General features: G+C 39.2%; 2 long non-coding RNA genes across 7 annotated transcripts; one reads left to right on the top strand and one right to left on the bottom strand.

The window, feature by feature from the left end:
- Positions 1-2123: 2123 nt before the first annotated feature.
- Positions 2124-9515, bottom strand: LOC137236637 (uncharacterized). Of its 5 annotated transcripts, none has more exons than XR_010948524.1 (11): positions 9355-9514; positions 9014-9182; positions 8475-8952; positions 8185-8410; positions 7895-8124; positions 7521-7837; positions 7181-7467; positions 6943-7121; positions 6754-6887; positions 3767-4150; positions 2124-3707 (listed from the first exon to the last, which is right to left on the bottom strand). It is a non-coding gene; the product is annotated as an uncharacterized lncRNA (long non-coding RNA). The 5 variants fall into 5 exon arrangements; XR_010948526.1 differs by having other exon boundaries at positions 2125-3707; positions 9014-9079; positions 9479-9499; XR_010948527.1 differs by having other exon boundaries at positions 2125-3707; positions 9014-9062; positions 9479-9497.
- Positions 9516-9911: 396 nt separating this feature from the next.
- LOC137236639 (uncharacterized) lies at positions 9912-17854 on the top strand. 2 transcript variants are annotated; one of them, XR_010948530.1, is made up of 6 exons: positions 9912-10810; positions 11227-11400; positions 11462-11691; positions 11748-11981; positions 15842-16226; positions 16290-17854. It is a non-coding gene; the product is annotated as an uncharacterized lncRNA (long non-coding RNA). The 2 variants fall into 2 exon arrangements; XR_010948529.1 differs by lacking the exon at positions 9912-10810 and having other exon boundaries at positions 10947-11400.
- The last annotated feature ends 6960 nt before the right edge of the window (positions 17855-24814 follow it).

Genomic DNA, 24814 nt, shown 5'->3' on the forward strand with positions numbered 1-24814 from the left:
ATAAAATCTCATATAAAAAAGACTCGGAAGACTTTCTCTTTTCGTCCTTCTTCCTTTCAACTGGTTCCCGTTCTACGCGTTTCTCTTACACTACAGTAGGTTCCGAGTCAACATATAATGTTTTCAGACTCGTGCATGTATGTCGTTAGAGTAGTGGGTGTTCGAGGAGATATTTTTCTTTTGGCCACCTAGTAAAAAATCCTAAAAAAATTTCCTGGGAAGATGATATTTTAAACCAAATGCGTAGAAATACTGCAAATTATGAGTTGGAATTCGCATTGGAAATTTACAATGAAGCATTGATAAGGATTGACGACATTTGTTTGTTGATGTCAAACAAATCGTTAGTACAGCTGGGCATGCCAGCAGCAAATCGTCCAGTGCATGATATGTTCAATCGAGAAATGGAGCGTGAATACCATTATAATTGTAATGAACTAAACACATTTGTAACATCAAATTTAACGAAATTGAATGACCAACAGCAACATGTTTATGATACAATCATGAATAATGTTAGCCATGGAACTGGTGGATTGTTTTTCTTGGATGCTCCTGGGGGAACAGGCAAGACCTCTTTGACCCTACAAGAAACGCTGATAGTTTTACTAATACACTCACACTTGTAATTGACAATGCTGATCCTGCGATGACGTAAACATTGATACTCAAATTTATGTATGTTCCTTTGTTCGCTCACGCATGTCCGCATGTACCCAACGACAGCCTATAATCATGAAAAAGGACTCAAACTGGGAAAGCTTCGGACACCTGGTACAGAACAAAAGAACATACAGCAGATACCATTATGCATGTGAGACAGATACATAATTCTCAACGGAATTTTATGTATACGAGAACAGTTTATCCGATTTAATCATGTTGTCACTACTGACTGTCATATGACAATCAAATGATTATCACGTTTGTTTTGTTATTTTTTAAATTCCGCCATTTTCAACCGACGAAAACCATATAAAAAATAAGTTTAAAAAATGAAAAAGAGAGTATTTCAAAGCTCCATGCTAAAAGAAAAAAAATCTAAAATAATATTAAAAAATACCAAAAGCTGTCGGAATGTGTGGGGCGCACTCAAAAAATTGATACGCGAAAAATAATAGTGGTTAGTGGTGATTCATTTTTAAATGTGTTTCTGCATTAGGAAAGCGCTCTTCTGTTGTTTTGTTATTTTCTGAATTTAAATTGAACATTCTGAACTCGAATTCTTATAAAACTATTTATTTTAAACAAATAACAAACACGTATGCTTTTATCACGTACAAAATTAAAAACGTAATGAAATAAAGTAAATAAAAAGCAGAAAGCATTGTTTCATTTCTGGCGGAATATAACAATGATCATTTATGATAGTATAACAGTCAAACCTGATATCTACAGTAAACTATCATTTATGACACTTTTTGATAGTTAGAGTGTCAGCATTGATCCAGGAAAAGGAATGAGAGTGAGCAGTACGGCTATATACTTAATCACTAGGCCATGTTGGTGTATAAGAAGGAGACAAAAACTCACACGTACACAATTGTTTACATCACATTTGCGCAAGTCCCCTTAAGTATGTGATACAAAGTTTTTATGAGGCGCTAATCGTTATGTTGACATTGCTGACAATCAGATGATAGTCATATGATAGTCAGTATTCTTGTAGGGGATTTCATTGATATTAGCAACAATTCGATCAGATACCCTGCAAAAACGCTCCACGTCATTTTACTAGTCATTTTACGGTCATTGTGACTTTCTGCAGCGGTTATATTCATAGTCATTTTTGCATGGGCGTATTAGGTTTTGTGACCAAATTTCCCGTTTCGTTCCTATTAATGTGATAGTGCACTCCGCTCCCACCTATAGGATGTGAGCATAGTACTGTGCTGCTCACACACGTCACAATGCTCGTCAAATGGCGGTCATTTTTCCGTCATTTCACTCTACATTTTCGAGTCATTTGACAATCAATTTTACTGCGGTTTTACCATTTATATAACCGCCATATAACGTGAATTTTACCTGCAGATTTACTCTACCTGGAGCAGCCATATGAATAAAATATGAACCAAAAAATTGAATTTTCAATATTTATTATTTTCAATATTATTATATATGTACATGAAATTGGAACTTATATTAATCCAGTTCATATAAAACAGAAGAACTTTAATAATAAATAAACTCGCTTAATTGGTTTTTGTTTTCCAATTGAAATCTCTTCTATGCGAGCAAAAAAATAATATTAAGCTTTAGAAAAAACTCCAATTATTTGAATGATCTACAACTTAAAGCTTAGTATAAATTCAGAACAAAAATATTCAAAGGTGTCATGGAATCCGATTGCTCTCGTAATTGAAGAACTTAAAAATGTACGACTATTGAGTCAGACTTATTATTGTTCAAAATCTAATCATTCAAGCAATAATTCTGCAACCCTTAGCAGGAGTATTGATTGGTTTCAAATCTAATTCCGACAGCAATCGTATCACGACATCCCTTATTATATATGCACATGAAATTGTAACTTAAATTAATACAGTTCATATAAGAAAAGTAAGTATTTTAATAACAAATAAACTCGTTTAATTGGTTTTCGTTTTCCAATTGAAATCTTTTCCAAGCGAACAGAAAATAATTTTAAGCTTTAGAAAAAACTGCAATTATTTGAATCAATTTAAATCTACAACTTAAAGCTAATTAGAAATTCAGATTAGATTTACTCTTTTTTTTTTCAGATCAAGAATATTCAAAGGTGTCGTGGAATCCGATTGCTGTCGTAATTGATGAACTTAAAAATGTACGACTAGTAATTGAGATAGACTTATTATTGTTCTAAATCTAATCATTCAAGTAATAATTCTACAACCCATAGCAGGAGTATTGATTGGTTTCAAATCTAATTCCGACAGCAATCGTATCACATCCCTTATTATATATGTACGTGATATTGAAACTTAAATTAATACAATTGATATAAAGAAAAGTAAGTACTTTAATAATAACATAAACTCTCTTAATTGGTTTTTGTTTTCCAATTGAAATCTTTTCTAAGCGAGCAGAAAATAATTTTAAGCTTTAGAAAAAACTCCAATTATTTGAATAATCTACAACTTAAAGCTTAGTAGAAATTCAGATTAGGTTTACTCTTTTTTCAGATCAAGAATATTCAAAGGTGTCGTGGAATCCGATTGCTGTCATAATTGATGAACTTAAAAATGTACGACTTGTAATTAAGTCAGACTTATTATTGTTCTAAATCTAATTATTCAAACAATAATTCTACAACCCATAGCAGGAGTATTGATTGGTTTCAAATCTAATTCCGACAGCAATCGTATCACATCCCTTATTATATATGTACGTGATATTGCAACTTAAATTAATACTGTTGATATAAAGAAAAGTAAATACTTTATAATAAATAAACTCTCTTAATTGATTTTTGTTTTCCAATTGAAATCATTTCCTGTCCTGTGCATGCACATCGCTAACCTGTGTTGGCAAAAGATATGATTATACTGTCTTCGATCGATAGTCGGACGAGCCGCTACTCGGCGAAGTAGAGATGACCGTTGTGCCCGTGGCAGCTGTTACAACAGCAGTTTCTAACTTTACACCATCCGTACGGTGTGATGAAAGCTTCACCGCCTTTTCCAATTGCTTGGCGCCAGCAATTTTTGCTGTTTGTAACGCTTTAGCTGTAATGCAAATATATAGGTGGGTTAAAGTGGTTTTCGTATGTTATTCAACAACTTACCCTATACCATCATCACAGCCTCCTCATCGATTTTGAATATGTGTACTGTTTCAGTATTCAGACCCAGTTCGTTTGGTGCATTATTTCGATTTGACGAATATGTATACTATCCGTTAGGCAGACAATTAGGTGCAATCGATTCATTCATATACTGTGGGTATTTGAGCCGTAGACGCAATGGCAGATATTTTGATTCTTTTTGAAGTGTAACATTTGTAAACAGTTGGGTTTCTCTGCTGTCACCATCACCACTAGAGAGCTATTGAAGAAACGCTCGACCAAGATAATATGTGAGATTTACACGCATAGATTTCTTCCACCTTTTCACAGTTATTGATGGAGAAAATGCGAAAGCCATATTTACCATCCCATACCGAAATAGAACTGTAGAGGAAGAAACATTTTATAAAATTTAATAAAATCAAAAAATGATAGTTGTGCTAAAATGGGGTAACGTATTGTATGTTAAAGTATAGCGAAGTCTCAGCGGCTTTGTCCTGGTGAAAATTGAGTTTGAATAGGTTTTATTCTTCATTCTTAGAAACATGTACGAAGGTACCTGGTAAGATATCAAAAATCCTCAACGCTTTTTTTGCTATAACTTAAAAAACTCATATTCAAACTTCTGCTTAACTTCTACATATCAATAGCTACCTTTACCACCAGGAGTCACTATTGCTTCTAGGCCTATGCTATTGTTTCCTACATCGATGAGCTTTGTAATAAAATAACCAGCTATCTCCCCAATCTCTCCAGTTTTGTCGCCTCGCGAAACCTGATATTGTCACCAACCAAATCACCGGTGACCTTATTTAAAACATGACCGCGCCAAATGTCGACCATATGGCATTACCCTACCGACTGTCTTACACCCTAAAATTTTGGGTGTGACTTTCGATCAGGATCTACATCTTGGAGAGCATGCACTAGCAATTGTAACGAAAATCGTCATTGGTGTGAGGTCTTAGCCGATCTCCAGATCTGTAGAAAAGGAGCTTATTAGCTTAATGCTTAAGATGATGCGGGAATAACCAAGTAAGCTCCTTCCAACCTTTGATTCGGGGGATGGTATAATGGTATGAAGATGATAGCGTGCGACAACATCGCGAGCTTGCGATGGCTGGAGGAAGTGGTTCCAAACCTCCAAAAGCAGGGCACGAACGCTCGTTTTGAGATGGTGGATAAAGCGCAAATCCCCAAGGTAACAAAAGTTAAGGTATGGATACCATGCGTGATGAAGTCGGAGGATACACTGCGACTTTTGCAGAATCAGAATCCGAACATACCGACACAGGATTCGAAGGTCCTTACTGTATCTCGGCCTGCGGACGAAGGTTAGTTATACATCTTCCAAATAAACAAGCAGGCGGAGGATATATTGTACGCGCAGCTTGGAAAAATGTCCTTAGGTACAGGCAAAATGTATATGCGACTCAGGAAAAGAAGTCGCGGGTATTAAAGTCCTAACACGGTGGACGTCGAAAAGGACCTCAAAAGCCTAAGGGAAAAAAGACAGGTGGAGGTAGCCCACGTCACCCCGAATGTGTTAGAAGGGGACCAACAGCCAGATGGTGCTGTGAGTCGCACAGAGGAACACCCGGCACAACAGGTACAAGAGGCTGAAGGGGGCTTCGAACACTCTAAACCAAAAGGGCTAGAGGAGGACGACGACGTCACGATGAAGGTGCTGGAGGGGGACAAGCAGCCCATTGGTACTGCGAGTCATATAGATAAACCTCCAACACAGTAAAGTGGCGTCGAGCGAACTCCCTCTCCTAACGCGCTGATCCAGGAGCCGTGGCTTCCATCGGGAGGAAAGGTTTCTGGAATTAGCGCGCGCGGATTTGGCGTTTACTATGCGCAAACGCAAGGACGGGTGCGAGCTATAGTAATGGTAAGGAAACATCTGCATTCATATATGCTGCCTAATTACACTACTGAGGACCTCGTAGTGGTGGTGAAATCGCCGGGCTCAGATGGTACATGTCCGGCCATGCTACAAGTTTCAAGTAGGGCGGTCGTGGGATGGCTTAAAATAATATTCGATGGGTGCATAAACTGAATCATGTACCGCACTCTTGGAGAACTGCTCGTGTAGCTTTCCTACCAAAGGCGGGGAAGATCGGTCACGTGTATCCCAAAGATTATAGACCCATAATTTCTGCTCAAAACCTTTGAGAGGCTGATAGATGTGTACATAAAATCCAACGTGGATGAAAAGCTGCTCTCCACAACACAACAGGCGTACACCAAAGGCAAGTCAGTAGACACCGCATTGCATAGGGTGGTAATAAGCATAGAAAAAGCCCTGGAATATAAGGAATATGCTCTAGAAGTCTTCTTAAGCATTGCCGGGGCTTTCTAAATGGGCGATTATTGATGGTCTTAATTAAGTTAAAGTACATCCAGCCTTAGCCAGATGGATCGACTGCATGTTAAACTGCAGTAAGATTACATCGCAATGGGGATTGTACGCGGCCACGAAATTAGTGGACAGGGGCACTCCGTGTGCTATCACCTCTGCTGTGGACGCTGGTCATTAACCAACTGCTTAGGGGATTCTACGAGGGACCAGAAAAACTTACGGTTTACGCAGATGACGTTGCATATGGTCTTGTTTACAAAGAGGTACAAGGTCCCTAATTGGACCAGGCCTAAGTTAGGAGGGGCGACCCTACGGGGAAACCTTGCACAAAATATCTAGGAATGATCCTAGACAGTAAGCTGTCATGGAAGCTCAACGTGGAGGAGAGGGTGAGGAAGGATTAAACGGCACTTTATGCATGTAAAAGAATGCAAAAGAACCGGCATATACGATCAGAAGGAACTCGATGACGATGCCTCAAAACTAACAACCAAAAGCAATAATTATCATTTCACTGACACAAATTTTATAGTTTTTTCTTCCGGAGTTGGACACAATCTTTTCATAATTTTACTTAACAATTTAAGATTAGAAATTTTTTTCAATTTGTATTTTGACTTACCAGCAACAACAGAATCATGTTTAATTGTACGCCGCACAATCATTATAGCATCATGTAACGAAGCTCAGTTTCTTTCAAAAATTGTTCGGCACCGCCACGTAAAATCAATGTATATGTTCTAGCATTAACGCAACCTTTAAATAATTACAAACTATAAAAATTAAGTTAATGTCAAACCCACTATCAAACCTTGGAAAATGTTGAAATGTTCACCACCAACTTGACGTTCTTCAAAGTAATCACATTGACCCCAAACACTTGAATTAATATCATTAACTGTAGTCATAACAGCTCCACCACAAGCTTTCATTGTACGTTTCAAATGTTCTTCTGGTACACTAACAGAACATTTCACGATCTGCAAAATACTGTGTACCAACATCACCAATTAGTAGTTTAGAAAACACAACATTGGCGCCTTACTTACCTATTTTATTGTACAGGAGACGCCATTCAGCATTAACAATTTTCTGATACTCTTGGACATTGGAGACCATTGCTGTGGCAGAGCATTTTTCCAATAAAGCACTTTGTTGTTCCTTTGATTGGCGCTTCCACATGTACAGCCATGTCATATTTTGGTCATGCATAATTATAATGCTTTACGTATAGCTTTAATGATGATACGTGCATGCACGCCTTCCTCAATAATGGTTTAACTTGTTTTAAGATTTCACCTGCTTAAAGTACTACTGAAGTGGTGCCATCGCCGACCTGATAAGAGAAACATTTTTATTCTACACATTCTAATATAACAAAAAACTTACCTCAGCATTTTGAAATTTGGCTATGTCTACTAGAGTTTTACGGCTGGATTCACAATATCCAATAGTTTCATAATGGTTGCCCCATCATTTGAAATTGTGGCCTTACCACTGGAATCAACAATATGCTTGTCCATACTACGTGAACCCAATTGAATGCGAGGCATTGATGTGGATATGAGTTGAGGTTTACCATGAGAGCTATCGGTACCCAAGCATTTTTTACACAAATACTCATGTACCCAATACAAGTTCAGGACGTTCATATTTATCGACACGCTGTCCGGTATGGCCCAAATGTTGGAAATATGCAGTTGGCACTGTTGACAAAAAATATGGATCAATGAACACAAGTAAAAGTGAAAGAATTTTTTTACCATCTCTTGTTACTTTACACATTAGACATTGGAAACGACGACCAGCATCTACAAGTTGCTATTGAGCCTTGCAACGATTAGATCTAATTGCACCCAATTTACCAAAATTTACAATGGGTGGCTCATATTCACCCTCATCCGTTCGTGCCATTGGTGAGGCGGTAAGTGTAATGGACAAAGCTGTTGTTTTTAATAAATCAGCTGTTGCAGGTATGCAATACAAAGACGACCTGCAAAGAAGAAAGATCAATGTAATTGCCAAACAAAACATTAATTTCGATTATCGATACCTAACGTAACGTGGCGAGGAGTTACCCTGATCTTCTACCACATATTTTGTGGTCACCAATGGTGGTAATAAACCCTGTTCATTAGTAATAAAAGCACCACCAGCGCTATTTTGATTTTCAATGTAACGCTTATCGGATTTGGCATCTGATCGGGATCTAAACGGCGTTGGGCTTGATCATACTGTTGCGGCTGTTGATATTTACCAGTAACAGGTGCAGGTGGTTGCTAAAGAAAATAACACAAAAATAATCATCAGCAAATTTGTAAATTATTAGTTGTATTAGCATACATTATAACCAGGACGTCCGGACGTGTCCGGGTATTGGAGGTTGACACGGCTTGGGTGGTTGACTGAGCATTGGCGTCTGTCCAGATTGTGTTGGTGGCATCATAAAAGCCATCAATAACAAGTGCCAAGAATATATCCGCGGCATACCTGCCGACCAAAATGATTCAAGGGGTTGTGATTGCCAACCTCACCTACCAGTGGCGAATCCTGTACCTAACAATTTGGTGTGAACAATTGGTGCCAGTTAACCCTCTGAAATAATCGGCGCAATTGTACGCCATTGTGTTGGCATTAATTAGGCAAAATGCAAAAACTTTTCATCCTCCTCGCGTGACCATTCTGTCTTCTTTAAGCTAGGATCAAGCCATTCGTACCAGCGTGCCTTACATTGCTTGGCAGATTTGCGGTGCAGCAGTGATACAATACGTGACCACTGGTTTTTGCCATATTTCATTACAGCTACTTTGAGGATTTCATCCTGAAAGTTATCAATTTAGTTAATAAACGGCCAAGAGTAACCAGTCGCGTCAAATGCTTACCTCAGTGTTTCTCCACACACCACCTTTTATCATTATTCGCGGCATGGTGCTATATAATTGTGAATTCTTTCGATGAGCACAAAAATCAATCAATATCTATATAAATTGGCAACGATAAACTTAAATTGCATTTTAGTATATTTCACATTTCATTTTTGCATTGTTTTCACTTATTATAAATGTTTTTATTAAATCAATCGCGCTTTTGTAGCAACATGCACATATATATATATCTATACATATATTTTATTGATGACATTACAAAGCTGTGCTGCCACATATATATACGTATAAACATATAAAATTTGTATAGAAATTTGCAAACTTTAACACCAAATTACTTTTAAATTATAAGTTTGCGAGCTTTAAAATATATATATATGTGATCTGGAGAACTCCCTGTTAATTTTAAATATTTCCGGAGATATTCCATTTAAAACTCTCAAAATTGAAAAAATTTTCGACCACCAAATGTTTTGCTGTCTCTGCTGAATTAGAAATGCCGAATTTTTTTGCACGCAAAAATTACGTATTTTGCTATCCCTATAAAAATATTAGGTGCGAGAGAGCACGATACATTGTGGGAAAGCTAAATTTGTCAACATGCTATTTCATTTGAAGAATTTTTCATTCCAAATCGTCACCCCTGTCAAAAATTCGTGTGTTTGTGTGCGTTTTTGGTCACACGATTTTTGCAGGGTAATAACGTTGCATTGGCACAAGCTTCTTCCGGAATTGCGGCTACATTACTGGAAGGAGGTCGCACATCAGATTCTGCATTAAAGTTGCCTTTGAATAGGTAAATGAAACATCAACATGTAATATTTCGAAAACATCTGGAATGGCAAAAGTTCTTAAAGTATGAAAGCTCATCGTATGGGACGAGTGTATTATGGCACACAAGAAATCAGTGGAAGCACTTGATAGAACTTTGAAAGATCTACGAGGAAGCCAAACAGTCTTTGGAGGTGCCATGCTTTTATTGGCTGGAGATTTCAGGCAAACATTACCTGTGTTCCCAAATTCCACGGCTGCAGATGAAATCAATGCATCTTTGAAATCATCGTACTCATGGAGACATGTAAACACGTTTACACTTACTACAAACGTACGTGATCCACTACAAAACGATCCGCCAGGAGCTGAATTTTCACAGCAATTACTGAAAATCGGAAATGGCCAAATGTCTGTCGATCCAACGGGAATGATTACATTGCCTAGTCATTTCTTCACTTTTGCACAGTCTAAAGAGGCATTGATACAGAGTGTATTTCCAAACATAGTTCAACATTACTTTTAAATGTTTTAGAAGTCCCTTTGACCGAACCAATTATAAATAGTATAAAAAGATAAACGCACAAAAGAAAACACGTTTAATTAACAGTTGAACAATTCGCTTTTATGGAAAGAAAATTTTATTGAAGTGCTTTTTCTTTAAACGTCACATTTCAACTATAGTTACCCTGCAAAAATCGTGTGACCAAAAACGCACACAGCCACACGAATTTTTGACAGTGGTGACGATTTGGACTGAAAAATTCTCCAAATGAAATAGCATGTTGACAAATTTAGCTTTCCCACAATGTATCGTGCTCTCTCGCACCAATTATTTTTATAGGGATAGCAAAATACGTCATTTTTGCGTGCAAAAAAATCCGCGATTTCTAATTCAGCAGAGACAGCAAAACATTTGGTGTTGGAAAATTTTTTCAATTTTGAGAGTTTTAAGTGGAATATCTCCGGGAAGATTTAAAATTAAGAGAGAGTTCTCCAGATCACAAATATATATATTTTGAAGTGCGCAAACTTATAATTTAAAAGTTATTTGGTGTTAAAGTTTGCAAATTTCTATACAAATTTTATATGTATTTGTATACGTATATATATGTGGCAGCACAGCTGCATGTAGCTACAAAAGCGCGATTGATTTAATAAAAACATTTATAATAAGTAAAAACAATGCAAAAATGAAATGTGAAATATACAAAAATGCAATTTAAGTTTATCGTTGCCAATTTATATAGATATGTATGTGGATTAAGGTTTTGAAAGATGTGTAAATTGTAATTTAAAGTGCTATAGAAATTTGCAAACTTTAACAACAAATAACTTTTAAATTATAAGTTTGAGCACTTTAAAATATACATATTTGTGATCGGGAGAACTCACTAATTTACAAATAACCTGCACCTGTTACTGGTAAATATCAACAGCCGCAACACTATGATCAAGCCCAAGGCCGTTTAGATCCCGATCAGATGCCAAATCCGATAATAAAATAGCGCTGGTCGTGCTCTTATTACTAATAAACAGGGTTTATTACCACCGTTGGTGACCACAAAATATGTGGTAGAAGATCAGGGTAACTCCTCGCCACGTTACGTTAGGTATCGCTATTCGAAATTAATGTTTTATTTTGGCAATTACATTGATCTTTCTTCTTTGCAGGTCTTCTTTGTATTGCATACCTGCAACAGCTGATTTATTAAAAACAACAGCTTTGTCCATTACACTTACCGTCTAACCAATGGCACGAACGGTTGAGGGTGAATATGAGCCACCCATTGTAAATTTTGGTGAATTGGGTCCAATTAGATGTAATCGTTGCAAGGCTCAATAGCAACTTGTAGATGCTGGTCGTCGTTTCCAATGTCTAATGTGTAAAGTAACAAGAGATGGTAAAAAAAACTTTCACTTTTACTTGTGTTCATTGATCCATATTTTTTCTCAACAGTGCCAACTGCATATTTCCAACATTTGGGCCATACCGGACAGCGTGTCGATAAATATGAACGTCCTGAACTTGTATTGGGTACATGAGTATTTGTGTAAAAAATGCTTGGGTACCGATAGCTCTCATGGTAAACCTCAACTCATATCCAACATCAATGCCTCGCATTAAATTGTGGCACTGTACGCACTACATTGGGTTCACGTAGTATGGACAAGCATATTGTTGATTCCAGTGGTAAGGAGGGATGGCCTGAAGGTTTAATGTGGCCACATAAATCGTTCCCGAGATGGTCGGGCTAGCACTTTAATGGTGCTGTGTTACCGGAGTGTACTGGATCTGTATCCGGCTAAAGGACCATCACATCGATAACACTCCCCAAAGTCTTCGGGGATCAACCTTGTCGCTACAAAAACAACAACATTGTGTCCAAATCCCGAAAAAAAAAAACTATAAAATTTGTGCCAGTGAAATGATAATTATTGCTTTTGGTTGTTAGTTTTGAGGCATCGTCATAGAGTTCGTTCTGACGGAAAAGCCGGTTCTTTTGCATTCTTTTACATGCATAAAGTGCCGTTGAAGCCTTCCTCACCCTCTCCTCCACGTTGAGCTTCCATGACAGCTTACTGTCTAGGATCATTCCTAGATATTTTGTGCAAGGTTTCTCCCGTAGGGTCGCCCCTCCTAACTTAGGCCTGGTCCAATTAGGGACCTTGTACCTCTTTGTAAACAAGACCATATGCAACGTCATCTGCGTAAATCGTAAATTTTTCTGGTCCCTCGTAGAATCCCCTAAGCAGTTGGTTAATGACCAGCGTCCACAGCAGAGGTGATAGCGCCCCTCCTTGCGGAGTGCCCCTGTCCACTAATTTCGTGGCCGCGTACAATCCCCATTGCGATGTAATCTTACTGCAGTTTAACATGCAGTCGATCCATCTGGGTAAGGCTGGATGTACTTTAACGTAATTAAGACCATCAATAATCGCCCATTTAGAAAGCCCCGGCAATGCTTAAGAAGACTTCTAGAGCATATTCCTTATATTCCAGGGCTTTTTCTATGCTTATTACCACCTTATGCAATGTGGTGTCTACTGACTTGCCTTTGGTGTACGCCTGTTGTGTTGTGGAGAGCAGCTTTTCATCCACGTTGGACTTTATGTACACATCTCTCAGCCTCTCAAAGGTTTTGAGCAGAAATGATGTTAAGCTATTGGGTCTATAATCTTTGGGATACACGTGACCGATCTTCCCCGCCTTTGGTAGGAAAGCTACACGAGCAGTTCTCCAAGAGTGCGGTACATGATTCAGTTTATGCACCCATCGAATATTATTTTAAGCCATCCCACGACCGCCCTACTTGAAACGTGTAGTATGGCCGGACATGTACCATCTGAGCCCGGCGATTTCACCACCACTACGAGGTCCTCAGTAGTGTAATTAGGCACCATATATGAATGCAGCTGTTTCCTTACCATTACTACAGCTCGCACCCGTCCTTCCGTTTGCGCATAGTAAACGCCAAATCCTCGCGCGCTAAGTCCAGAAACCTTTCCTCCTGATGGAATCCACGGCTCCTGGATCAGCGTGTTAGGAGGAGGAGTTCGCTCGACGCCACTTTACTGTGTTGGAGGTTTATCTGTAGGACTCGCAGCACCAATGAGCTGCTTGTCCCCCTCCAGCACCTTCATCGTGACGTCGTCGTCCTCCCCTAGCCCTTTTGGTTTAGAGTGTTCGAAGCCCCCTTCAGCCTCTTGTACCTGTTGTGCCGGGTGTTCCTCTGTGCGACTCACAGCACCATCTGGCTGTTGGTCCCCTTCTAACACATTCGGGGTGACGTGGGCTACCTCCACCTGTCTTTTTTCCCTTAGGCTTTTGAGGCCCTTTTCGACTTCGCCCACATCTAGCGTGTTAGGACTTTAATACCCGCGACTTATTTTCCTGAGTCGCATATAAATTTTGCCTGTACCTAAGGACATTTTTCCAAGCTGCGCGTACAATATATCCTCCGCCTGCTTGTTTATTTGGAAGATGTATAACTGACCTTCCTCCGTAGGCCGAGATACAGTAAGTACCTTCCAATCCTGTGTCGGTATGTTCGGATTCTGATTCTGCAAAAGTCGCAGTGTATCCTCCGATTTCATCACGCATGGTATCCATACCTTAACTTTTGGTACCTTGGGGATTTGCGCTTTATCCACCATCTCAAAACGCGCGTTCGTGCCCTGCCTTTGGAGGTTTGGAACCACTTCCTCCAGCCACCGCAAGCTCGCGATGTTGTCGCACGCCATCATCTTCATACCATTATACCATCCCCCGAATCAAAGGTTGGAAGGAGCTTACTTGGTTATTCCCGCATCATCTTAAGCATTAAGCTAATAAGCTCATTTTCTACAGATCTCCACCTTTCACTAGTCATCTGTTCGAAAGGACTGCTACGATCAACCAGCGCCACAGTCAGAGACTGCTTTGCCACATCACTCATCTTCTCGGGAAAAGCCGGCGTCTTAGTGTTATTTCCCTTTGGCACCTCCGAGAAAGCCGGAGTCTTAGCTCCCTTTAGCACCTCCGAGAAAGTCGGAGTCTTAGCGTTATCTCCCTTTGGCTTATCTCATACTTCCATAGTTGGAACTTCCCTCTGACTCGCAGCCTTCGAGGTAGTTGCTACCTCGCTATTGGGGCCCATCTGTCTTACAGCTTTGCGCCTACTTGTCTTGTCTATGGGACTGCCCTGCGTCGCGGCTCTGGGACTGGGCCCTTTCTGCCTCTTGAAAGCAGGCTTGTCGCCTTCCGCCGAACGTTGCCTTTTCATTCTCCCATTCGACGCTTCTTCGTCCTCATAACGGTTGCAGAACCGAGGGTTTATCGTAGCAAACCTTTTGAACTGCCTTCGACCTACTTCTACCGCCTCATGAGCCCATGCCAAGCGCTCGATCTCCTCTTCTGTTGGGTCCACCACTGCTCCCAAGCGTTGTACAATTCTTAGTACTGCACGGTACTTCGAGAGAGCTCTTTGCTCCGTACTCTTCTCCACTCTTCTACTCCTTTTTCATTTGTGTGCTTCTTCAACACGGAGTTCATTGAATCAGCACTACTCTCCTCCCCGAGTCCGACGCATTGCTTAATGCGTATTTGTCGTCCTTGGCTTGCGGCTCAGTCCTCATCTTATCATCGTCCTTATGAAAATTAGGTAATGAGTCGTTCATCTTGGTCGTACGACCACCAGCCCGGCAAGGCGGGCTCAGCGGTCCAGTATTATATACGGGGAAAGAACCGTCAGCCACAGCAGCGCCCCTTACTGTGGTAAGGCCATCAATACTTCCCGAGATGGTCCGGTATCGGGAAGGCTCCGTTCGAATACAGCCGAATTTATCCCCTGGCTACAAATCGTCCAATAGGCACGGTCCGCATAACACCCTGGATTAGGAGGTTGGCAGTTCTTGGTCACCGACATCCCGCCGCCCTCCTATGAGGCGAAACGGCGTAGATGTCAGTCCCAAACAGCTCCTCCTCATAGTCGGGCGCTATGGAGATCGGCTAAGCCCTCACACCAACGACGATTTGCGTTACAGTTGCTAGTGCATACTCTCCAAGATGTAGATCCTGATCGAAAGTCACACCCAAAATTTTAGGGTGTAAAACAGTCGGTAGGGTAATGCCATTTGGCGCGGTCATGTTTTAAATAAGGTCACCGATGATTTGGTTGGTGACAATATCAGGTTTCGCGAGGCGACAAAACTGGAGAGATTTATTTATTTTATTACAAAGCTCATCGATGTAGGAAACAATAGCATAGGCGTAGAAGCAATAGTGACTCCTGGTGGTAAAGGTAGCTATTGATATGTAGAAGTTAAGCAGAAGTTTGAATATGAGTTATTTTAAGTTATAGCAAAAAAAGCGTTGGGGATTTTTAATATCTTACCAGGCACCTTCGTACATGTTTCTAAGAATGAAGAATAAAACCTATTCAAACTCAATTTTCACCAGGACAAAGCCGCTGAGACTTCGCTATACTTTAACATACAATACGTTACCCCATTTTAGCACAACTATCATTTTTTGATTTTATTAAATTTTATAAAATGTTTCTTCCTCTACAGTTCTATTTCGGTATTGGATGGTAAATATGGCTTTCGCATTTTCTCAATCAATAACTGTGAAAAGGTGGAAGAAATCTATGCGTGTAAATCTCACATATTATATTGGTCGAGCGTTTCTTCAATAGCTCTCTAGTGGTGATGGTGACAGCAGAGAAACCCAACTGTTTACAAATGTTACACTTCAAAAAGAATCAAAATATCTGCCATTGCGTCTACGGCTCAAATACCCACAGTGTATGAATGAATCGATTGCACTTAATTGTCTGCCTAACGGATAGTATACATATTCATCAAATCGAAAATATTGCACCAAACGAACTGGGTCTGAATACTGAAACAGTACACATATTCAAAATCGATGAGGAGGCTGTGATGATGGTATAGGGTGAGTTGTTGAATAACATACGAAAACCACTTTAACCCATCTGCATATATATTTGCATTACAGCTAAAGCTTTACAAACAGCAAAAATTGCTGGCGCCAAGCAATTGGAAAAGGCAGTGAAGCATTCATCACACTGTACGGATGGTGAAAAGTTAGAAACTGCTGTTGTAACAGCTGCCACCGACACAACGGTCATCTCTACTTCGCCGAGTAGCGGCTCGTCCGACTATCTATCGAAGATAGTATAATCATATCTTTTGCCAACACAGGTTAGCGATGTGCTTGCACAGGAAAAGATTCCAATTGGAAAACAAAAACCAATTAAGAGAGTTTATTTATTATTAAAGGTATTACTTTTCTTTATATCAACAAGATTAATTTAAGTTGCAATATCACGTACATATATAATAAGGGATGTGATACGATTGCTGTCGGAATTAGATTTGAAACCAATCAATACTCCTGCTAAGGGTTGCAGAATTATTGCTTGAATAATTAGATTTAGAACAATAATAAGTCTGACTTAATTACAAGTCGTACATTTTTAAGTTCATCAATTACGACAGCAATCGGATTCCACGACACCTTTGAATATTCTTGATCTGAAAAAAGAGTAAACCTTATCTGAATTTCTACTAAGCTTTAAGTTGTAGATTATTTAAATAATTGGAGTTTTTTCTGAAGCTTAAAGTTATTTTCTGTTCGCTTGGAAAAGATTTCAATTGGAAAATAAAAACCAATAAGGCGAGTTAATTTATTATTAAAATTCTAACTTTTCTTTTTTATCAACTGTATTAATTTAAGTTACAATTTCATGTACATATATAATAAGGTATGTCGTGATACGATTGCTGTTGGAATTAGATTTGAAACCAATCAATACTCCTGCTAGGGTTTCGGAATTATTGCTTGAATGATTAGATTTAGAACAATAATAAGTCTGACTCAATTACTAGTCCTACATTTTTTAATTCATATTTTACTTTATTACTTTCAAATTCAATTACGACAGCAATCGGATTCCACGACACCTTTGACTATTATTCTTGATTTGAAAACAAGAGCAAATCTAATCTGAATTTCTACTTAGCTTTAAGTTGTAGACTTAAATTGATTCATATAATCAAATTTTGTATTCGAAACCATGTAAACAACTCAAATTATACATCAATATAACACACTTCTGAATTGTCCAAATGTAAAGTTAGCTGCAGCAGCAATATAGCTCAAAGCAATTAATATATTTTTATGTTATTATTAAAGTACTTACTTCCTTTTTATATTAAATGTATTAATTTAAGTTGCAATTTCATGAATATATGAGGCTCCAAGATGCAAAACCAGATGAATCCATGATATGTAAAACTTAGAAAAGCACAAAAAAGCTGAAATTTTGTAAATTGTTATGAATTTTCAATACGGGTTTTTAGAATGTTGCTAGGCGATGCAATATTGTCGCAATTTAAATATTATTTTAAAATTTTTAAATATCTGGTTTTGCATCTGGGCGCCTCATATATTCTTTATTTGGCAAAAATTGACTAAATCTAATGATATGTTTTAAATAAATGTTTATATTATATGTTATGTTTGGTTATTATAATTAAAAATAAATAAAAAAAATTAAATTTTTTTGGTTCATATTTTATTCTCGTGGCTGCTACAGGTAAAGTAAATCGGCAGGTAAAATTCAAGTTATATGGCGGTTATATAAACGGTAAAACCGCAGTAAAATTGATTGTCAAATGGCTCGAAAATGTAGAGGAAAGAACCGAAAATTTGACCGCCTTTTGACGCGCATTGTGACGTGTGTGAGCAGAGCAGTGCTATGCTCACATCCTATAAGTGGGAGCGGAATGCACAATCACATAAATAGGTACGAAATGGGAAAAAAGTGTAAAAAAGTTACCGACGCCTGAACAAACGTGACCAAAATTTAATAAGGGGCGTGACCGCACAATGACGGTCAAATGACTAGTCAAATTACGTGGAGCGTTTTTGCAGGGTAACGAAGGTAAAAATAGTAAAATAGAATACAGAAAAAGGGTTGCCATCTTTGTTTCGACAATGGATAATTCCAGTACTCCCTCTCATTACTTACTTACTTACTTAATTGGCGCTTAACCGTCTAAACGGTTATGGCCGTCCAACAAGGCGCGCCAGTCGCTCCTTCGCTCCGCCAACCGGCGCCAATTGGTCACACCAAGGGAGTTTAAATCGTTTTCCACCTGGTCCTTCCAACGGAGTGGGGGCCGCCCTCTACCTCTGCTTCCATAGGCGGGTTCCGATAGAAACACTTTCTTGGCCGGAGCATCATCTTTCATTCGCATAACATGGCCTAGCCAGCGCAGCCGCTGCGTTTTAATTCGCTGGACTATGTTGATGTCTGCGTATAGCTCGTACAGCTCATCATTAAATCTTATTCGGTACTCGCCATCGCCAACGCGTAGAGGTCCATAAATCTTTCGAAGAACTTTTCTCTCGAACACTCCCAAAGCCGCTTCATCTGCTGTTGTCATGGTCCATGCTTCTGCCCCATATAGCAGGACGGGTACGATAAGTGACTTGTAGAGTATGATTTCGTTCTCCCTCTCATTGTTGTAAACAAAATCGGCGACGTTCTCTTATGATGTCATCTCCATCAAATTGCACAAGTATTTATGACGATTCCTATTCAAAGCTTTCGTAAATATATCCGCGATCGGCTCATCAGTATTTATATATTCTAAGTTGAATTGACCATCTTGACATTTTTTCCTTACTGATGCCCAGCTTACGACACCGGACCCAATATGAAAAACATACCCACTCGTCTTGCTTCACTATTGCCAGCATAATCGGCATTACTGTAGCCGACCAAATCAAGAACACAATCATTTTTGTAAACAATACCCATATCGATCGTGCCCTAATGCACTTGAATATGCGTTTCACCGCAGTTACGTGTGCTGGGCTAGGCTGTTCCAAATATCGACTTACCACACCAATTGCGTAGCTTATGTCTGGTCGTGTCCCAATAGCCAGGTAAATTAAACTACCGACCGCTTCACGATATGGATATACAGCATCATGCTCATCTCTTGCGAAATCACCAAGGTTCTGACTGTTATTCATTGGAGTTGATACAGTTTTGCTTTCAGTCATACCAAACCGATTCAATATCTTTTTAGCATAAGCCTGCTGATGTATGCGTATTGCACCATCCTGACATTGATCAATTTCGAGACCCAAAAATCGCTTTGCCTCGATAACTTTTACTTCAAAATTGTCTTGCAGGTGTGAAACTATCGAATCAATTTCAGTAATGTTATTTGTTACCATCAACCCATCATCTACATAAATCGCGAAGATCGTTATTGTCTTATCCTTTCGTCGAATGAAAACGCATGAGTCTGAATCACTTTTTGTGAAATCAAATTTGCAGAAAAATTACGTAAATTTTTCATTCCAACATCGTGATGTCTGTTTCAGATCATATAAACTTTTGATCAGCTTGCATACGCTTCCACTGTTGTCATTATAGCCGACTGGCTGCTTCATAAAACCGTTTTCTTTCAGCTCACCGTACAAAAATGCAGTTTCAATGTCGAACTGCTTTAGCCGCAATTTATTCATTGTCGCTAGAGACAGAATTGCACGAATCGATGTATATTTGACGATAGGACTAAAAGCCTCCTCGTAATCGACACCGTATTGCTGAGTGAACCCACGAATCACAAGACGCGCTTTATATCTCTCAAATGAGCCATCAGTATTTTCTTTGATTTTAAACACCCAACGATTATCAATAATTTTCTGATCATCTAGTGGCTCTACCAAATCTCATGTGGGATTCTTGGTCAATGAATTAAACTCCTCATCCATTGCACTCTTCCACTGTTGTGCATCGGGTGAGTTCATTCCCTCTTCAAATGTTTTTGGTTCAACAATTGTTGCTGAAAATCCACTTTCAATTAACCGATCTGGACTCTTACACTTTCTCGCAGATCGTAGCGTTGATTATTTCTCTCTGGTCGAACCCGTTCATGAGTTTCCGCAGTTTATTCTCCTTCAGCGTCAAAAAAAACATCATTATCAGCTGATTCAACGACGATTTCACCTGAAGCATTTTCAGATACTTCTTCATCATCAGTATCAATGTCATCCCGAAGTACAAATTTTTTTTTGATACTTGCTCATTAAAACGGACATTACTTACTTACTTAATTGGCCCTTAATCGTCTAAACGGTTATGGCCGTCCAACAAGCCGCGCCAGTCGCTCCGCCAACCGGCGCCTATTGGTCACACCAAGGGAATTTAAATCGTTTTCCACCTGGTCCTTCCAACGGAGTGGGGGCTGCCCTCTACCTCTGCTTCCATAGGCGGGTTCCGATAGAAACACTTTCTTGACCGGAGCATCATCTTTCATTCGCATAACATGACCTAGCCAGCGCAGCCGCTGCGTTTTAATTCGCTGGACTAAGTTGATGTCTGCGTACAACTCGTCATTAAATCTTCTTCGGTACTCGCCATCGCCAACGCGTAGAGGTCCATAAATCTTTCGAAGAACTTTTCTCTCGAACACTCCCAAAGCCGCTTCATCTGCTGTTGTCATGGTCCATGCTTCTGCCACATACAGCAGGACGGGTACGATAAGTGACTTGTAGAGTATGATTTTCGTTCGCCGAGAGAGAACTTTACTTTTCAATTGCCTACCTAGTCCAAAGTAGCATTTATTGGCAAGATTGATTTTTCGCTGGATTTCAGTGCTGATGTTGATGCTGGTTCCCAAATAAACGAAGCCTTTTACTATTTCGAAATTATGGCTGCCAACAGTGGCGTGGTTGCCAAGGTGCGTATGCGCTGACTCTTCGCTCGATGACAGCAGGTACTTCGTTTTGTCCTCATTCACCATCAAACCCATCTTCACCGCCTCTTTTTCCAGTTTGGAGTAAGCAGAACTAACAGCGCTGACCTTTAAGCTAATGATATCAACGTCATCAGCATATGCTAGTAATTGCACGCTTTTATAGAATATTGTTCCAGTGCGGTTAAGTCCGGCAGCTAGTATAATTTTCTCCAGTATCAAATTAAAGAAATCGCACGATAGGGGGTCACCCTGTCTGAAACCTCGTTTAGTTTCGAACGGCTCGGAGAGGTCCTTCCCAATTCTGAGCTGATGGTGTTGCTTAACGTCATTTTGCACAGCCGTATAAATGTTGAGGGGAAACCAAATTCAGACATAGCGGCATATAGGCAGCTCCCTTTCGTGCTGTCGAAGGCGGCTTTAAAGTCGCTGAAGAGGTGATGTGTGTCGATTCTCTTTTCACGGGTTTTTTCCAAGATTTGGCGCATTGTGAAAATCTGGTCGATGGTAGATTTACCAGGTCTGAACCCGCACTGATAAGGTCCAATCAGCCGGTTCACGGTGGGCTTGAATCTTTCGCACAATACACTTGAAAGGACCTTATATACGATATTAATAAGGCTGATTCGACGATAGTTGGTGCATTTTGCACTATCCCCTTTCTTGTGGACTGGGCAAAGAACAGTTAGATTCCAACCGTCCGGCATGCACTCGTCCGCCCATATTTTGCTAAGAAGCTGCTGCATGCACCTTACCAACTCCTCGCCACCGTGCTTGAATAGCTCCGCAGGCACTCCATCAGCGCCCACGCAAACGGACATTACAGCTGAGAAATATCTTTCTGTTGTTCGGATCAAATAGTCGAAAGTTTTTCATGTGGGCTCAAATCCAATCAAAAATACTTTCTTCGCTTTTGGATCCCACTTTTGTCGACCCGCTTGTTTTGGAACTTGAATAAAACATTCTGTTCCAAATATTTTGATGTGATCCAAACATGGTTTTCGACCAAACTATTTTTCATAAGGTGTACTCCCTCGACACTTGCTATTTGTTGTGCGGTTCAATAAATACCTTGCTGTACGAACAGCTTCAGACCATAGATATTTTGGTAAACCACTAGCAATAAGCATAGTTCTTGCACATTCTTGAATTGTTCGATTATCACGTTCAATTCTCTCATTTTGCTCTGGAGTGTACGGTGCTGCTGAAGTTAGTTTAGTTTACGCAACACCGTCACTCGTCTATATCTGCTAGAGATGGGTTTGCACAACACTCTCACATGCTCATCTCTATCTTGTAATGTCATTGAAATAAATTTTGTACTCTCGCCTTAATACAACAAAACGTCGAAGAATACACACGTGTTTTATTCAATATCTCCCAACAGGTTATGGGCCTTTTATTTGCATTAATTTTGTATTAAGCATCATCGGGATATTGAATCGTTATTCATTTAGAAGCATTAGTTGCTATATTTAAAGGTAAAAGCATAAATTATTGTGTACGGCATTTGTTGCAAGAAAAAAGAACCTTGGTTAAACACGATGGCGAAACTACATAGGGAATTTGTATTTGAAAAGTTGTCTGGCGGCGATAATTAACACGATTGGTCATTTGCAATGGAAAACTTATTGGAGTCGAAGGGGCTCACCAATTGCATTACCATAAACACTGAAACCTCGGTTGCTATTGAAAAAAATATCTCTAAACTTGGGGAGGCAAAAGTTGCACTAGTGCTGTCTGTGGAGAAATCTATATATGTGCATATTGGATCATGTAAAACTGCACTAGAGATATGGGAGAAACTTAAAAAATTATATGAAGAAAAGGGTTTCTACGAACAGTCAGTCTGTTAATCAAATTTGTTTCGATCAAATTCGAAAACTGTCAATCTATGGAATCGTACATAGAATCCATTACTTCTGTTTACCACAAATTAAATAGCGCAGGATGGGAAGTTGACGATCGCTGGTTGGCTGGAATTTACTGTCTGGGCTTGCCAAAACAGTTCATGCCACTAATAATGGGTTTCGAAGGAAGACAATCGTATCCGTCATCCGAAGAAGTTAAAACGAAATTATTTGATTTAGAAGTAAAGCCTTCGCCGCTGACAGACAGTGCCTTTTTATCAAAAAGTAAAATAAAACATTTCAAGAAGAATGTAAATCGCGGTATAAAATGTTATGCGTGCGGTGGTAAAAATCACAAGGCGAGTGATTGCACTGCAAAGACAAGGGGAAAATCTACGTTTTCAGCAAAAAGAGCCTTCTCTTGCCGAACAGCCACAGGTTCAAGTAATGAATGGTTCGTTGGCAGTGGGGCATCAAGTCACATGACACCCAATGCAAATCTTTTGAGTGAAGTTAAACCGTCGTCGATTAAAGACATCGTCGCGGCAAATGACGCAAAAATGGGTGTAAAATGTGCTGGGAAGACAACCCTTACAATAAATCCAAAAGAAATTGACGTAAATAATGTTTTGTATATACCAGACTTGTCAGCCAACTTACTGTCAGTCCACAAAATGATAGAAGCAGGTAACAACGTTTTATTTGATAAGCGTGGGTGCACTATATACGATAATAAAGGAATTCCATACGCTAATTGCAAAGCAAAAGATGGTGTATACAAATTTACATCTGGTTCGTCGTTAATGTGCAGAAGTTTTGAAACTAATGCAATAACTTGGCATCGCAGATTAGGTTATATAAATTTTCAAAGTTTGAAACAAATGAAGCATATTGTTGATGGATTAATATTTGATGACAAAACAATCGACACTAATTGCACAGTATGTGCACAGGGCAAACATTCAAGAAAACCCTTTCAGCATAGTAAGTCGAAATCAAAAGAACTTTTAGAGATCATACATTCTGACCTGGTAGGGCCAATGGAAACGCATTTAATTGGTGGAGCTAGATATTTCATCACGTTTATAGATGATTATAGTCACAAAGTATTTTATACTTCTTAAAGCAAAAATCCGAGGTTATAGAAGCGTTCACAGATTTTAAAGCGTATGTTGAAAACCAGACACAACGTAAAATCAAAATTTTCCGCACAGATGGAGGGTCTGAGTTCTGTAGTAAACAATTTTTGCAAATTTTTTAATTTTCGGGTATCCAACATCAAATGACAAATTCGCATAGCCCACAACAAAATGGTATTGCAGAGCGTATGAATCGCACTTTAGTAGAACGAGCTAGGTGCATGATTTTTGATGCAAATTTAGACGATTCATATTGGGCTGAAGCATGTGCGATGGCACCGTATATTGTGTCACTTTCTTCAGCATTAGTTAACAAAACACCAGAAGAAGTATGGTCTGGAACAAAAGTAGATATTTCTCATTTGAGAATCGTTGGATCCACAGTGCTGGTTCATATTCCAAAACAACTTAGAACAAAATGGAATGGGAAGTCAATAAAGATGGTATTTGTCGGTTTTAATGGCGATACGAAAGGTTATCGCTGCATTGAACCCAACACTAAAAAACTCACAGTAAGTCGTGATGTAACTTTTCATGAGAACCCTCCAAAAACGAACATGAAAGTGGATATTAGTACAACGATTGTTGATTCGGATAAAGTGAGGGACAAATTGAAAGCATGCAAAATGCGAAAGATAGTTCAGTCTCAGGGAGGGATGATGCATTAGAAACTTTTGTTGACACGCATCCAATTGATAATACAGTAAGCAGTTTATCAGAAGTCGGTATAGATAATGAAATTAACCAATATT

Source organism: Eurosta solidaginis, chromosome 1 (genome assembly GCF_040869045.1).
Source record: "Eurosta solidaginis isolate ZX-2024a chromosome 1, ASM4086904v1, whole genome shotgun sequence".
NCBI classification, from domain to species: domain Eukaryota; kingdom Metazoa; phylum Arthropoda; class Insecta; order Diptera; family Tephritidae; genus Eurosta; species Eurosta solidaginis.